Source organism: Ovis aries, chromosome 5, assembly GCF_016772045.2.
Source record: "Ovis aries strain OAR_USU_Benz2616 breed Rambouillet chromosome 5, ARS-UI_Ramb_v3.0, whole genome shotgun sequence".
NCBI lineage: Eukaryota > Metazoa > Chordata > Mammalia > Artiodactyla > Bovidae > Ovis > Ovis aries.
In genome coordinates, this window is record NC_056058.1 from 18,789,894 (window position 1) to 18,804,244 (window position 14,351).

Sequence of the window (14,351 nt, forward strand, 5' to 3'; positions counted from 1 at the left end):
GCTCACAGGTTGTAAAAAGTTTTATTCAGGGGACTTCCCTGGTGGCCCAGTGGTTAGGACTCCATGCTTCCAAGGCAAGAGGCATAAGTTTGATTCCTGGTGGGGAACTGAGATCCGAAAGCCATGCAGTGCAGTCAGAAAAAAAAAAAAAAAAAAGTGCCGTCCATGACAAGAGTGTGCGATCGTCCTATCCTCTTGAGTCCCTGATTGCCACCATTGTGAGCCTGGCCTCTTTCCTTGCAGTGAAGTCACTTGTCGGCAGTTCCAAGGGCAGGGTGTGTGTGGGGTCAGCAGGCCCGGCTTCTTACAGCCCCTGCACTCCAGGTCTCTGCTGTCACTGTTTTGAAATTTGTCATAATTTTTGAACAAGAGGTCCCATAGTCCCATTCTCCACCAGCTTTTCAGATTAAAAGATGAAAATTGAAAGATACTTGCTCCTTGGGAGAGAAGCTATGACAAACCTAAACATCATATTAAAGAGCAGAGACATCACTTTGTCAACAAAAGTCCATATAGTCAAAGCTATGGTTTATCCAGTAGTCATGTATGGATGTGAGAGTTGGACCATAAAGAAGGCTGAGTGCCAAAGAATTAATGCTGAAAGCATTAATTTGAAAAATTGTGGTGCTGGAGAAGACTCTTGAGAGTCCCTTGGACTGCAAGGAGATCCTACCAGTCCATCCTAAAGAAGATCAACCCTGAATATTCATTGGAAGGACTGATGCTGAAGCTGAAGCTCCAATACTTTGGCCACTTGATGCAAACAGCTGACTCATTAGAAAAGACCCTGATTCTGGGAAAGATTGAGGGCAGGAGGAACAGGGGACGACAGAGGATGAGATGGTTGGATGGTATCACTGTCTCGATGGACATGAGTTTGAGCAAACTCAGGGAGATAGTGAAGGACGGGGAAGCCTGGCAGACTGCAGGTCATGGGGTCACAAAGAGTCAGATACAACTTAGAGACTGAACAAGTGCAGATTCCATAGGAGATCCTCCTGATGGCCCCACCTCCACAGTTCACGGGGGCCTGTCGTGGGGGCTTGGAGTTCACCCTGGCGGGAAGGTGAAAGCCCAGTGTTTCTGTCAGTGAAGGTCACAGGCACAGCCTGGCGCCAGCTGGTGCACCTCGCAGCCTGCTGTCTGTGCGCCCCAGGGATGGATTTTGTCCTCACTGCTTTCTGTTCTAGTCTAAGCCAGTCTGGGCTGAGCATAGCCAGGGTTGGCGGCTCTGTGGAGCTCATCTCCCTGCCCAAGTCCAGCTTCAAGGGCTAGAGGACAGTCCGCAGCTGGCGCTAAAGGGCTGGGGATGGGGAGATTGGCAGATGGTAGATGTGAGGGTAGAGAAAGATGCCATCTCTGCAGTGATTCATAAGCTACCCGTGTTCACAGCAGTGTGATTCACAGGAGCCAGAAGTGGGAACAACCTGAACATCCATCATGGGACTATGGATAAACAAGGTCCCTCCACACACTGGAGCATCCCTCAGCCACACAAGAGAGAGAAGCCCCGACACTGGCTACCACGTGGGCAGACCCTGAGAACACGGTGCTCAGTGAGAGAAGCAGGCACAGAGGGACGCACAGGGTGTGACTCCACTGATGGGAAACGTGCAGAGCAGGCCGATCCACAGACACAGACTGGGTTCCTGGTGGTCAGGGGCTGGGGAGCAGGGGAGTGACTGCTGATGGGGACAGGGCTTCTTTTGGGGGTAAGGAAAATGTTCAAAAATTGGTTGTGGTAATGGTTACACAACTTTGTGAATGTACAAAAAGGCCACTGAATTGTGCATTTTGAATAAGCAAATTGTGTGGCATAAGAATTGTATCTCAGTAAGACTTAAAAAAAAGATGGTGCCTAGTTTATCAGTCACTCCAGTTTGGCTAATGTGGCTATCAGGGAGCTTGGTAGAGTGTTCCCTGGCACCCTTCTGTACCAGTTTTGCAACTTCTCATGAGCCTTTAATTGATTCAAAAATGAAATGAAGAATCAGACATGTAGATGGTCCCTTCAAGGTTGAGGCAAGTCTTGGCCTCGGGTCTGTGGGCATGTTGCTCCAGCCCTCTCATCTCTCATCCCTGTGGGCCCCTGTGCTCTACGCTGTCCAGGGCGCCACTCTGGCCGCAGTGGCCAGAGAAGCTCCAATCCTAAACTGTTGGGCCAGGTAGAGCAGATGCTTCTACTGGCTGAGTTTCTGTGAGAGCTGCCTGTAGAGCCCAGAGGGTGTTCCTGAGGCTGCAGCACCACCTGCAGGCGATGGTAGGGATGTCAGTTCTCCATCCTGGCCTTTAATTGACAACCAGTTAGATTTGTTCTTTTTTTTTTTTAATTTTAATTTTTACTTTATTTTACTGTACAATACTGTATTTGTTTTGCCATACATTGACATGAATCCGCTACGGGTGTATACGAGCTCCCAATCCTGAATCCCCCTCCCACCTCCCGCCCCATATCATCTCTCTGGATTATCCCTGTGCACCAGCCCCAAGCATCCTGTATCTTGTATCAAGCATAGACTGGCGCTTCGTTTCTTACATGATAGTATACTGGATTTGTTCTTGCCTGGAGAATCCCAGGGACGGCGGAGCCTGGTGGGCTGCCGTCTATGGGATCGCACAGAGTCGGACACAACTGAAGCGACTTAGCAGCAGATAGAGGGCAGGAGAAGGGGACAACAGAGGGTGAGATGGTTGGTTGGCCTCACTGACTCAATGGACATGAGTTTAAGCAAGCTCTGGGACGTGGTGAAAGACAGGGAAGCCTGGCATGCTGCAGTCCGTGGTGTCGCAAAGAGTCGGACACAACAGCGACTAAACAACAAAAAAATAATATAGCATTTACATGTTTTAAATTTAACTTTTATTTTATATTGGGGTATAGCTGGTGTACAATGTTGTGTTAGTTTCAAGTGTATAGCAAGGTTGTTCAGTTATACATATACATGTATCCATTCTATCTCGTTTTTCCCATATAGGTTGTTACAGAGTACTGAGTAGAGTTCCCTGTACCATATACAGTAGGTCCTTGTCAATTATTTATTTTATATATAGTAGCCTATATATGTTAATGGCAAACTGAATTTATCCCTCCTCCCCAAACCAAAAATTTATTTTTGAAATCTATGAGTCTGTTTGTGTTCTATAAATAAGTTCATTTGTATAATTTTTTAGATTCTACATATAAGTGATATCATGGTATTTGTCTTTATGATTCTTCACTTACTATGATAATCTCTAGCTCCATCCATGTTGCTGCAAATGGCATTATTTCATGCTTTTTTATGGCTTAGCAGTATTTTGTTGTGTGTGTATATATATCGGGCCTTCCCTGGTGGCTCAGACAGTAAAGAATCTGCCTGCAATGCAGGAGACTCAGGTTCGACCCCTGGGTGGGGAAGATTCCCCTGGAGGAGGAAATGGCAACCCACTGCAGTATTCTTGCCTGGAGAATTCCATGGATAGAGGAGCCTGGTGGGCTACAGTCCAAGGGGAAACAAAGAGTCGGACACGACTGAATGACAACACTTCGTGTATATATGTATATATATGTCTTATGTTCTTTATCAGATACACCATTTCCTCTTTATCAGTTCATCTATTGATGAACTTTTAAGTTGCTTCCATGTCCTAGATATTGTAAACAGTGCTGCTATGAACATTGAGGTGCATGAATCTTTTCCAACTAGAGTTTCTCCAGATATGTGCCCAGGAGTGGGAGTGCTGGATCCTGTGGCAGCTCTATTTTTAGTTGTTTGAGAAATCTCCACACTGTTCTCCATAGTGGCTGTACCAGTTTACATTTCCACCAACAGTGTAGAAGGGTTCCCTAAATGTTTATGTATTTAAAACTATTTATTTTGGGGGCACACTACACAGCTTGTGGGATCTTATTTCCTCAACCAAGGATCGAACCCACGCCCCCTGCGGTGGAAGCTTGAAGTCCTAACCACTGCACCATCAGGGAAGTCTCTCGCTAAATTTTTAAACTGAAGTTTTTAAAAGTTTTTTAGAATAATTTTAGATTTTCAGAGGTATTTCAAATTACCCATCACCTAATTTCTCCCAGTGACCGGGTCATTCATAAGCATAGTGCGTTTGTGATAACCAAGAGGTGGGCATGGATACATTTCTGCCACCTCGATCCCCTCTTTATTCAGATTTCACTAGTTTTCCCTAATGTCCTTTTTCTGCCTCAGGCCCCATCTTGCGTTTAGTTGGTCACATGCCTCAGGCAAAGCTGGGTGAGCTGGGTACTTCATGGCAGGGGGTTGACTCAGTCCTCTTGCCTTCCTCTAGGAGACCATGAGGGTCCAATGATGAGGGTGAACACCTTCTATAAACTATAAAAAAGGTCATATGAACATCCAGTCCTTTCATCCAGTTCAGTTTTGGAACATGTGGAAACTTCATCACAGATACCACTACAGATCGCTAGCAAACCTTTCTGGCAAATCGCCCTGTTATTCTCATCTCTGCATTCTGAAGCGTCCTGTCTGTACCATCCCCGATGTCTGGCAGAGTGGCCAGAAGGCATCCCTTCCACACTCCCCACCCCCAGCCAAAGGACTTTTCTATCTCATCATAGTACCGCTGACCCCCATGTGGCAGTTCAGGCCAAATCAGACCCAGCTAACATGGTTCGTTTTTCTTCCAGGGAGCAGACACTGGGTTCCTGAACCTCGTTGCTGAAGACAGCCAGGACTTGAGCAAGCGCAGGTTGGTGTCATGAGGTTTTCCTTTTCTCTATGTTTAGAGTTCACTCAGGTGTTTGGAGCCAGGATGAGTTAAGAGGCGTCCTCGCCATGCACGCCTGCATCTTCTCAGCTTTGCTCACTTCTGGGGGTTTGTCTCACCTGCCAAGAGCCCATGGGAGCCACAGGGAATGTCTTCCATCCAGGCTCCGGGGTACGGGGGCCATGGGGCTGACAGGCTGGGTTCTAGCGCACCCAGGATGGGCACATGCCCACAGTGGCACCTGCTTCCCAGCTCTTAGCTTCCTCCTCGAAAGGCTTGATTAGGGTCTGCGGCGCTTCATCCCGTTTCCCATGTGCATGGAGGGTAACCCATCAATGCCGTTCACTCAGAGCAGAGCTCGGTCATGGAACTGAACAAATATCTAAACCCTATCGCTCCCCTGGTGGGACAGCAGATTGGGAAATGTGCCAGAGGCCTTAGGAAGAATGAAGTCAGGAGCGAAATACAGCTGAGTCCTGATCTCTCAACTGTTATGCATTTGCTTGTCTCTGGTTTTATTCCCAAGAGGGCTTTGAGTGGCTTTTGTGACGTAGGAAGAGGAAACAGCATGGGGATGAATGAGGTGGCTCGGTGGCACCCGGGAGTGCCCCGCCCAGTCCATTTACTCTGAGTGTCTGGCGGGGACCAGCTGTCTTTAGAATCAACTTCCAGTTTCTAGCAAAAGTTCTGATGATCTTTGATTCAGGTTGTGTTCCATTTAGCAATAAATTTGAGGGAGATCTGATGTCTTTATAACATTTATTTTCATCTAGTGCATGTGTGTGTAAAATAAAAAATGTTAGACAAGAAGGCAGACCCCAAAGACAACACATCGTACAATTCCATTTAGATGAAGTCAGCACAAAATGTAAGTCCGTTGGAACGGAAAGGTGACCTGGGCTTACCAGGGGCTGGGGTGGGAATGGGGGTGAACGGTGTTTGGGCGCCAGACACATCTTACAGTGCTGAGGGGACGGTCCAGAACTATGGGGCCAGGGCGTCAAGCGGCTTGGTGAACTGACTAAGAATCTTCGAGTTGTGTACTGCCAACCAGCCGATTGTATGACGTGTAAAGCGAACCTCAGTGAAGCTAAAATACGTATTTTATCTCAGCCCGGGAGGGACGCTGTCCCCACAGACAGAGACCAGGACTGAGATTAGAGCCCTGTGGTCTATCTGGCTTGTTTATGCTCCTTGAAGATCCCAAACAGGTTCAGTGTTAACTCTGTGTCACGAAGTCGCCAAGCAGATGGGGAGTTTGGAGAACCACCTGGAGCCGGGTGAGGTCACATAGAGTATATGTGTCATCACAGCATGATGAGTGAGCCACATTCAACCCTTCTGCAACGTGTTAATGTCTGACCAACTGATTGTAAAAAGAAACTGAATGGACAAAGGAGAGACAAGATACCCCAAACCCCACACCCATCAGGGACCACTGCTCACACCTCAGTGAGCATCCTCCCAACTGAATTCCACTCACTCAAGGGATTTAGGATAAGAAGGATTTTCTCTTTGCTGTGTTCTGGAATGAATGTCCTTGTGCAAACTTTGTTCATCCTTGTTGGTTGTTGTTTGGGATGAGTTCCTGGAATTAAGTTTGCCTTGCCTGTGACTTTAAGTTGGGGTATTCTCATTTTTGTTTTGACCTTTAGCAACAAAGAAATGCCCCGTTTTCCATCCCAGGATGTGTCTCACCACCCTCTCAAGTGCAGTTTTATGTCCTGGCCAAGCCAACAAGCCAGGACCGTATTAGTTGCTGTGTCCAGGCCTCCTTTTTATGAGCTCAGCTGTTTCTCTAAGGCAAACAGCCCGGATGCATCCTTTCTGTTAGGGTTTCTGTCCTGTGCTGTATTTAGTCACTCAGTTGTGTCCAACTCTTTGTGACCCCATGGACTGCAGCCCACCAGGCTTCTCTGTCCATGGGGATTCTCCCAGCAAGAATACTGGAGTGGGTTGCTATGCCCTCCTCCAGGGGATCTTCTCAACCCAGGAATCAAACCCAGGTCTCCCTCGTTGCAGGAGGATTCTTTACCGACTGAGCCACCAGGGAAGCCCTGGTGATGTCTAAATTCTCCCCATTTCTCTGTCTGGACACGGTCCACTGCAAGTGTTTTTTGGAGAGTGTTTCTGCACTCTGCTCACGGTGCATTTTGTCATCAGAGATCTGAAACTTTGCACAAACCTGTCTTCTTTATTTTGTGTGGTTGTCTAACACGTCAAGATCATAAAAACACAATCCACCTGCATTTTGTTTTGGATGGCGTATTCTGCACTTGAGCCCTTGAGCCTTTTGAAATTCACCCGTGCTAGGAGGTCTCACCTAGGGGGGTGATTCTGACCCCTTGCTCCACTCTGAGGGGACACAGGTCCATGTTGGGGGACATCTGAGGTTGTCACACTGGGGGAGCGGTGCTCCTGGCAGCGAGGAGGTGGTCGTTTGCCTTGGCTAGGAAGATTGCTCCACACACCACAGTGCCCACGATGGCTGAGGGTGACCAGCTACCTGGTCATCAGTGCCCGGTGGACACTGCTGGCTGGGAGAGACAGAAAACACTCCTGAGCCGGTACACGTGGCTAGCCTTGCAGTGGTTCTCTGTTCCAAGGGATCCTGCTGTCCTACAGGTGGGGGGAATCAAGGATTTTCCCGATTGCTTGTTAGTTTCATAGTCACCAGGAGCACTTCCTGTTTGCCAGGCCCCTCACATCCGAGGTCCCTACAGTACAGGGGGGGCGGGATGTACAGATGGACTCTCCCATTTCTGGGCCACTGCCTGTCCAGGGGAGAGGGAGTGTCGCCAAGCAAGGGCCACACTGTCCATCCTGGTGACAGCACCTTGATCCACTGTGCTGAATGTCTGCAGACTCCAGGACTAAAAGTGGGACCTGGAGTCTGGGGCTCCAGAGGAGGGGTCTGGGGCTGGGGCGATCCCCAGAGTGCTGGGATTCCCACTGATGGCCACTAGAGGGCAGTGAAGGTCCATGAGGTCTCCAGCGCAACTAGCAGGGATGGATGTGAAGAGGGTGCAGGGGTGCAAGTGAGCGCCCAGCTTCTTCAGTCAACCCCTCCGCCCTCGTGGAGCCCTGTGACCCCCTGTCTACATGTTCCAGGACATTCTGGTTCAGCACCCAGAGTCCGTCACTCTTTCCTGGGGGCCTCCACCTCACAGACCTGGAGCCTCTGTAAGTTCATTGGATGTAAGAGGAAGATAGAAAGTACAGACTCTGTGACCTTGCAGAGCTCAGGATCCCTGCACCACCACCCCCAACTCTCCCAGCCCTGGCACACCCCAGTGGCCGGAGCAGAGCTAGGACCAGAGAACGAAGGCCAGAGGGTGGGGGTGGGCAGCCCTGCTGGGATGACTGGATCTTGCTTCTGGGACTCCCCCTGGAATCAGCCAGCGGCTCTGACCCTAGGCAGGAGCAAGGCGGAGGGGGTCCTCCGCAGGCCCGTCTCTCAAAGCACCTCCTTTGGGACTCACCTAAATGCCAGAGACCCTCAAAGCCCCCTCGGGTCTCCTGGCTATGGAATCTGCCCAGTGTCTCCCGAGGCAACCTCGGGTGTGTGTCACCCGGACAGTGACTGCTCGGCCTGGCCAGATGCGGTGACCCTCCCCAAAATGTTCTCCATCCCCTCAGCAAGGGTTTCTGAGTGTCTGCCAGGCCAGGCCAGGGGATGCCAGTGTGCAGGGTGGATGTTCTAGTGAGAATTGTGGACCCATTCGGAGTCCTCCACATCCAACACTGCTGACATCGGGCTGGGTCACCCTGTGGGGTGAGGTGGGCATCCTGGGTACTGTGGGGAGAGGGTGGAGCAGCCTCCATGCCCCCATCCACATGATGCCAGGAGCCCTCAGTTTTGACAGCTGAGCCCACACAGATGTCCCCAGGCATCACCCAGTGTCCCATGGAGGCAGGCCCCCTGCCTCACTAGTTCCTCTCATAATGTCTCTGGATGTGGTTGCCCCCTCCCGAAACCGGATGGATCTTCCCATAAGTTTGGAAGCTCTGGCAGAGGTGGGGGTGGGGGGGGGGGGGGGGGGGCTGGGACCATGGCCGGTTGGCTCCTGCCTCATGGAAGGACGAGAGCATAGGCCTTCGTGTCGCCGGCTTTCTTTATGGAGGTGCCACTGCCCTTTTAGCCAGAGCTGGACTTTCCAATAGGGTGGCCGCGAGTCCCTGGTGGCCACTGAGCTCCTGGAAGGGGGCTAAGATGGAAATGAGTGTATTTTGCACAGACCGGGGTGATGATTCTTAGCTGAGAACGATTTTTCCAGCTTTCCACCAGCCCTCCCGCCTGAGGCAGAGCTCAGTGACCTCCCAGCAGCGGGTGTTTTCCTGATAGCCCCTGTTCTCTGGGAGTTTGTGAACATTTCAGCTGAAAGCGCCTCTCGGAACTTTTATCTCAAGAGGGTGGCCCTCGTGTGAGGGACAAACTCCAACCCGGCGCGCCGCATCAGAGACCGTTTCTTCCTCCTGGTTGGTCCCCCGCTTCAGATGTGTGTTGAAATGCCCACAGTTATCAGTTCTCTCCGCGGACAAGCTGTTCTCCTGAAAGAGCTGCCAAGATAGACAGTTGAAACCTTAAAACGTTCTTGCAGAAGGTCATGGCTGCTGCCACAGCCTCACGATACATATGTAATTACTGGGTCCCCGCCCAGAAACCCACCAAGGGCACCCCTCCCCGCTCCGCAGCACGCAGGACCCAGAGCCACCCCCACCCCTATAGCCCATGGCTCTGATTCTGAAATCTTGGGGAGAGCAGGCCCCAGGGTACTTCACATGGCAGCAGGGGCTGCTCAGACATGACCTCGACCCCCTCCAGAAGGGTCTCACCCTTGTGATCCTGCCCCCAAGGAACACTGGGCAATGTCTGGGGACGTATGTGGTTGTCATGACTGGAGGGGGCCCTGGCATACAGTGGGTGGGGGGCCTAGGGGTGTGCTCCACTCCCCACAGTGCTCAGGATGGCCCCACAGAGAACATCCCAGCCTGTGTCAGCAGCACCCAGCAGAGTGGGGAGTGGGGACCCTGCTCCCCAAGATTCTTGCTCCCAGGATGAACCAGCCTCACTTTCTTTGTGCTCTGTGTATGTTATCACACCGGCTCCCACCCTGGCCCCATTCTTCCTCATGCTGCGGGCGAATCCTCTCACGCACTGGTTAATGCTGCCACCTAATTGGACCAACTTGAACACTGAGGCCAAGAGCGGCTCCCATCTGATACCACAGAGCCAGGCTTCCACCCGTGGGGCAGTGAGAACTGACCCAGCCCAGGCAGCAGCCATGGCCCAGAGACCCACGCATCCCCAGACGGGCATGTTGCTAGGCAACGGCTTGACTGGTCAGCCTCCCTCAGAGCAGGGGTGATGCACACACGGTCATCGGTAGTCATCAAGGCCTCCTTTGACTCAGAACACACATGGGGTGGCAGTCACGTATGGTAAGGTGGGGGCAGGGGCTCATTTGTGGTGGGTGGAAGAAGCCCCTACACCTCAGGGCCCATTCCCACCCCCCGCCACAGTGCACAGGCCTGAATCCATCTGAGCCGGTGCACACGGAGGATGTGGTTCTTCCTTTTGTTCCCTCCGCTCTGACTTCACTTGTTGAGTCAGCAGACACCTGTGTGCCAGGCCCAGCTGGCTAAAACACGCATGTCTGGGTGCAGAGGCTCCCAGTACAGTGCACACGGTGGGCATGTGTGCCAGAGGACTGAGGCATGACCTGGGGAGGGCCAGGCCGGGGTGAGCTCAGAAGCTGGGGGCCTGAAGGTGGGGTGGGGGCTTCAACAGGCACCCCAAATAGAGGATGACAGGGAACTGGTGTATCAGGAGCTTGTTTCTAATTGCCACTGGTATCCCCCCAAATTCAAATGTTAAAACCTACTCCCCAATGTGGTGGGAATTGAAGGTGGAGCCCTTGGGGAGTGTGGTCTTGGGACATATATTAATATAAATACATATTTTGAACTTCAGCCATGATTCCTAGTTCCCAGCTCCCAAAGCGCTTGGAGTTTCCTGAGCCAGTGGAGCATCCCCTGCATGTGACTAAATGTGACAGCAATTGTGAAATCCCAGGCTCTCTGCTCTGCTATCACACGAGGAGGGTGCTGGCTAGCTATTGCTAGCTTCTTGTAATAAGCCACCGCAGACTCAGCACCTTATACCTCCCCTGTCTGTCCAGGCAGAAGTGTGGCTGAGGCCTCTGCTCACAGTCTCACTGGCCCTGGCCTGGGCTGAGTTCTCTCCTGAGGCTCAAGAAGAATCCACTTCCCAGTTTGCTCAGGCTATTTGTAGGATTTGGTTCCTTTCAGTTGTCAGGCCCAGGGGCCCGTTGTCTTGCTAGCAGCCCACTAGGGACGGCTCTCAGCTCTTGGAGGCTGCCACCAGGTCCTGGCCTGGCTGCATGATCTCCTCCAGGGGGCCCCTCATCCCTCCAGTCACTGCAGGAAGGGCCCTGCCCTAGGGAGCCAGGGCTCACCTGATTAGGTCAGGCCCACCCATACATCCTTTTGATTAACTCAAAGTCAACTAATTTGGGAATTTATTTAATTTTATTTTTTCCTCTTTTTTATTTTTTAAATTATGAAGTTATGATAACACATTTATAGGAGACTTGGAGAATACAGAACAAGGTTACATATAAGTTCCACTGTATATGACAATTATTTTTTAAGTAGATAAATTTTTAATTGGAGTTTTAATATCAAACTCTCAAAAAGGAATAGAATGAATATACAGAGAAGCAGAAGGATACAGTAGACCTGAAAAGCACTATGAACCAATTCAACATAATTAAGATTCATACAATTTTCACAACAGTAGGATACAAATTCTATTCAAGTTCCCATAGATTATAAACTAAGAGACACTGGAACATATCTGGGGACATAAAACAAGGTGCAAAAATTTCATGGTCTAAAGGTATTGAAATGAGACAGAGCCTATTCTCTTATCACTGTGGAATTATATTAGAGATCAGTATCAAAAGACATTTGAAAATAACCCCCATATTTTCAAGTGTAATGTAATGTTACCCAGAGAGATCTTTGACTTAGCCATTGAAAGCCTCAATAAAGTTAGAAGGCTGAAAAACCACAGAGGATGATTACAGAGAAGAAAGCATTTAAATGAGAAATTAATATCAAAATGAGAAATTAATATCAAATATACTTTACTTATTTATTGGCTGCACCACACTGCATGTGGGATCTTAGTCCCCTGACCAGAGATTGAACCCACACCCCATGCAGATTCTAACCACTGGACCACAAGGGTGGTCTCTAACTTGGGATTTTAATTATACGCTCGAATTCCTTCCTCTGCAGAATATCATCTAATCAGGGGAATGGCATCTTATCACCTTCATAGTCCTGCCAACCCCTGGGGTTTGGTCCACCGGGAGCCAAGGGTTTAGAGACTTAGACTCCTCCTGGCCACCAAGGGGCAGCAGGGGGCCTGGTCACTGCAGATGCAGGCACCTGCAGCGGGCACCAGGGCTCGCAGAGGGCCTTTGTCCCCTCCTATTCCTTGCTGGCGGCACCGCAGGCAGGTCAGTGTTGGGTGGAACGGCAGTGGTTGGAGAAGGCAGGCCTTGCTTGTCTCAGTCACACCTAGACACACCTATGGTTTCATCTGTTTTTTGTTTTTGTTTTTTTCTGCTGCACCGCTTGGCTTGTAGGGTCTTGGTTCCCCAACCAGCAATCAAATCTGAACCCCTTAGAACAGAAGCTTGCAATCCTAACCACTGAACCACCAGGAAAGTCCCCTCACTTATTGTTTTTAAAGAAAGCCTATAATTTGAAATAATTCCAGATTCATGCATGCATGCTCAGTCATGTCTATTTGCCACCCAAAGGACTGTAGCCTGCCAGGCTCCTCTGTCCATGGGATTCTCTAGGCAAGAATGCTGGAGTGGGTTGCCATTTCCTTCTCCAGGGGATCTTCCCAACCCAGGGATTGAACTGGCATCTCCTGTGTCTCCTGCATCGGCAGGTGAATTCTTTACCACTGAACCAGCTGAGAAGCCCAATTCCAGGTTCATAGGAAATTGCAAAAACCATGCAGGGTGATCCCATCCACCCTTTCCCCAGGTCCCCTCAGTGGCCTCATCTTGTAACTAAAGTACAATAGGAAGGTGTGTGTGCAGGGCCCTGCCCTCTGTTTAATCTGTGGGCATGAAGGACCATCGCCCATCTGCAGAATGGAGAGTTCTTCCATCCTTGAGGTGGGGGAGGGGAGGCGGAGAAAAACAGACAGGACCGTCTAACCGTGGATGGCACTGACACCCACGCTCGCTGTGCAGGCCCAACTCTGCGTCTTGTCTGCTACCGCGTCAGGCAGCCAGCCCTTCCAGTGGGTTTATTCTCTTGCGGGGATTCTGCCAGTTTGTGGGGGCTCCCAGCACCAAAGACTCAGGTTCAAATCCAGACACACCCCCACTTGCAGGGCACCCCAGGAGACTCACTTCCATTTCTGAGCACAGAGCTGGGCTGGCTGTCGCTACCACAGTGCTGGCACCCACAGGAGGATCACCAAGTGCTCCCCTTGAGGATTCTCCGGAGGGAGGGGTGACCAGGAGGGCCAGGAGGTATTGTGAGGGACCCTAGAGCTTTCTGGAGGTGAGAGTCATCCCCCGTCCTCCCCCAGCCATCTGCCCAGGCTCCAAGGCGGCTGAGACATCCCCATGTTGGAGTCAAAGCCTCCTCAACTTCCCTCTGTGTCTTCTCTGTGCCCTGCGTGGTTGCTCAGCGTTCCGGGGGTGGGGCGGTGGAGGGGGGGCGTTGTGTGCTTCTTAAGCCCAGGAGCCCGGTCAGTAGCAGCACCCCTCACGTCTGCGTACCTCCTGGGGGAGGGGGAATTCCAAGATGGTTCTCTAGATCTCCACCCCTGGTGTCGACACTCTGAACCTGGGGTGGGTGGGATCCTGCTCCATGGTTAGGCTGACAGGATGTGGCCAAAGGGACTTGGCAGGTGTAACAGAGACCCCAATCAGTGGGCTTTGGGATTCATCCCAAGGGGGATTGTCTGGGTGGGCCTGACCTAATCAGATGAGCCCTTACAAGAGACCAGAGGCATATCTAGAGGATCCACAGAGGCAGAAAGTAGATGGTGGGGCCAGGGGCTGGAGGAGGGGGTGGGGAGTTAGTGTTTCATGGGGACAGAGTTTCTGTTTGGAAAGATGAGAAAGTTCTGGATGGTGGTTCAGACAGTCACACAACAGTGTGAATATGCTTAATACCACGGAGCTGTGCATTTAGAAATGGTTAGAATGGTAAATTGCTTTTTACCACAATAAACAGAGGGAGAGAGAGATCAGAGCAGCAGCAGATACTCCTGCTGACTTTGAAAAAGGCAAACAGCCACGTTGTGTGTGTGCTGCCCGGGGAGAAGGCCATGCACCTGGGAGCTGAGAGCACCCCCCACCCAACAGCCATCAGGAAAACAGCGCCTCAGTCCCTGCACTGCAGGGTGGTGGATTCCGCCAACCACTTGTCGAGCTTGGAAGGGGGCCCTGCGGTCCCAGATAAGGACTCAGCCCAGCCAGTCCCTGGGTGTCAGGCTTTTGAGACTCCAAGCTGAGGGCCCAGTGAAACCACATCCCCGTTTTCCAACAGAG

The 14,351-nt window shown here is 51.0% G+C and overlaps 1 protein-coding gene across 5 annotated transcripts in view; it reads left to right on the forward strand.

Annotated features, from left to right (window-relative positions):
* Window positions 1-14,351, forward strand: part of GNG7 (G protein subunit gamma 7) — a 140,142-nt gene that overhangs the window by 40,121 nt on the left and 85,670 nt on the right. For 4 of the 5 annotated variants that reach the window (XM_042250213.1, XM_042250216.1, XM_027969918.2 and 1 more), the window contains one exon: window positions 4,655-4,716. The gene's annotated coding sequence lies outside the window, so the exon portion shown is untranslated. Of the gene's footprint in view, window positions 1-4,654; window positions 4,717-5,507; window positions 5,603-14,351 lie in introns of all 5 variants that reach the window. The other variant, XM_042250215.1, reaches the window with a different exon arrangement.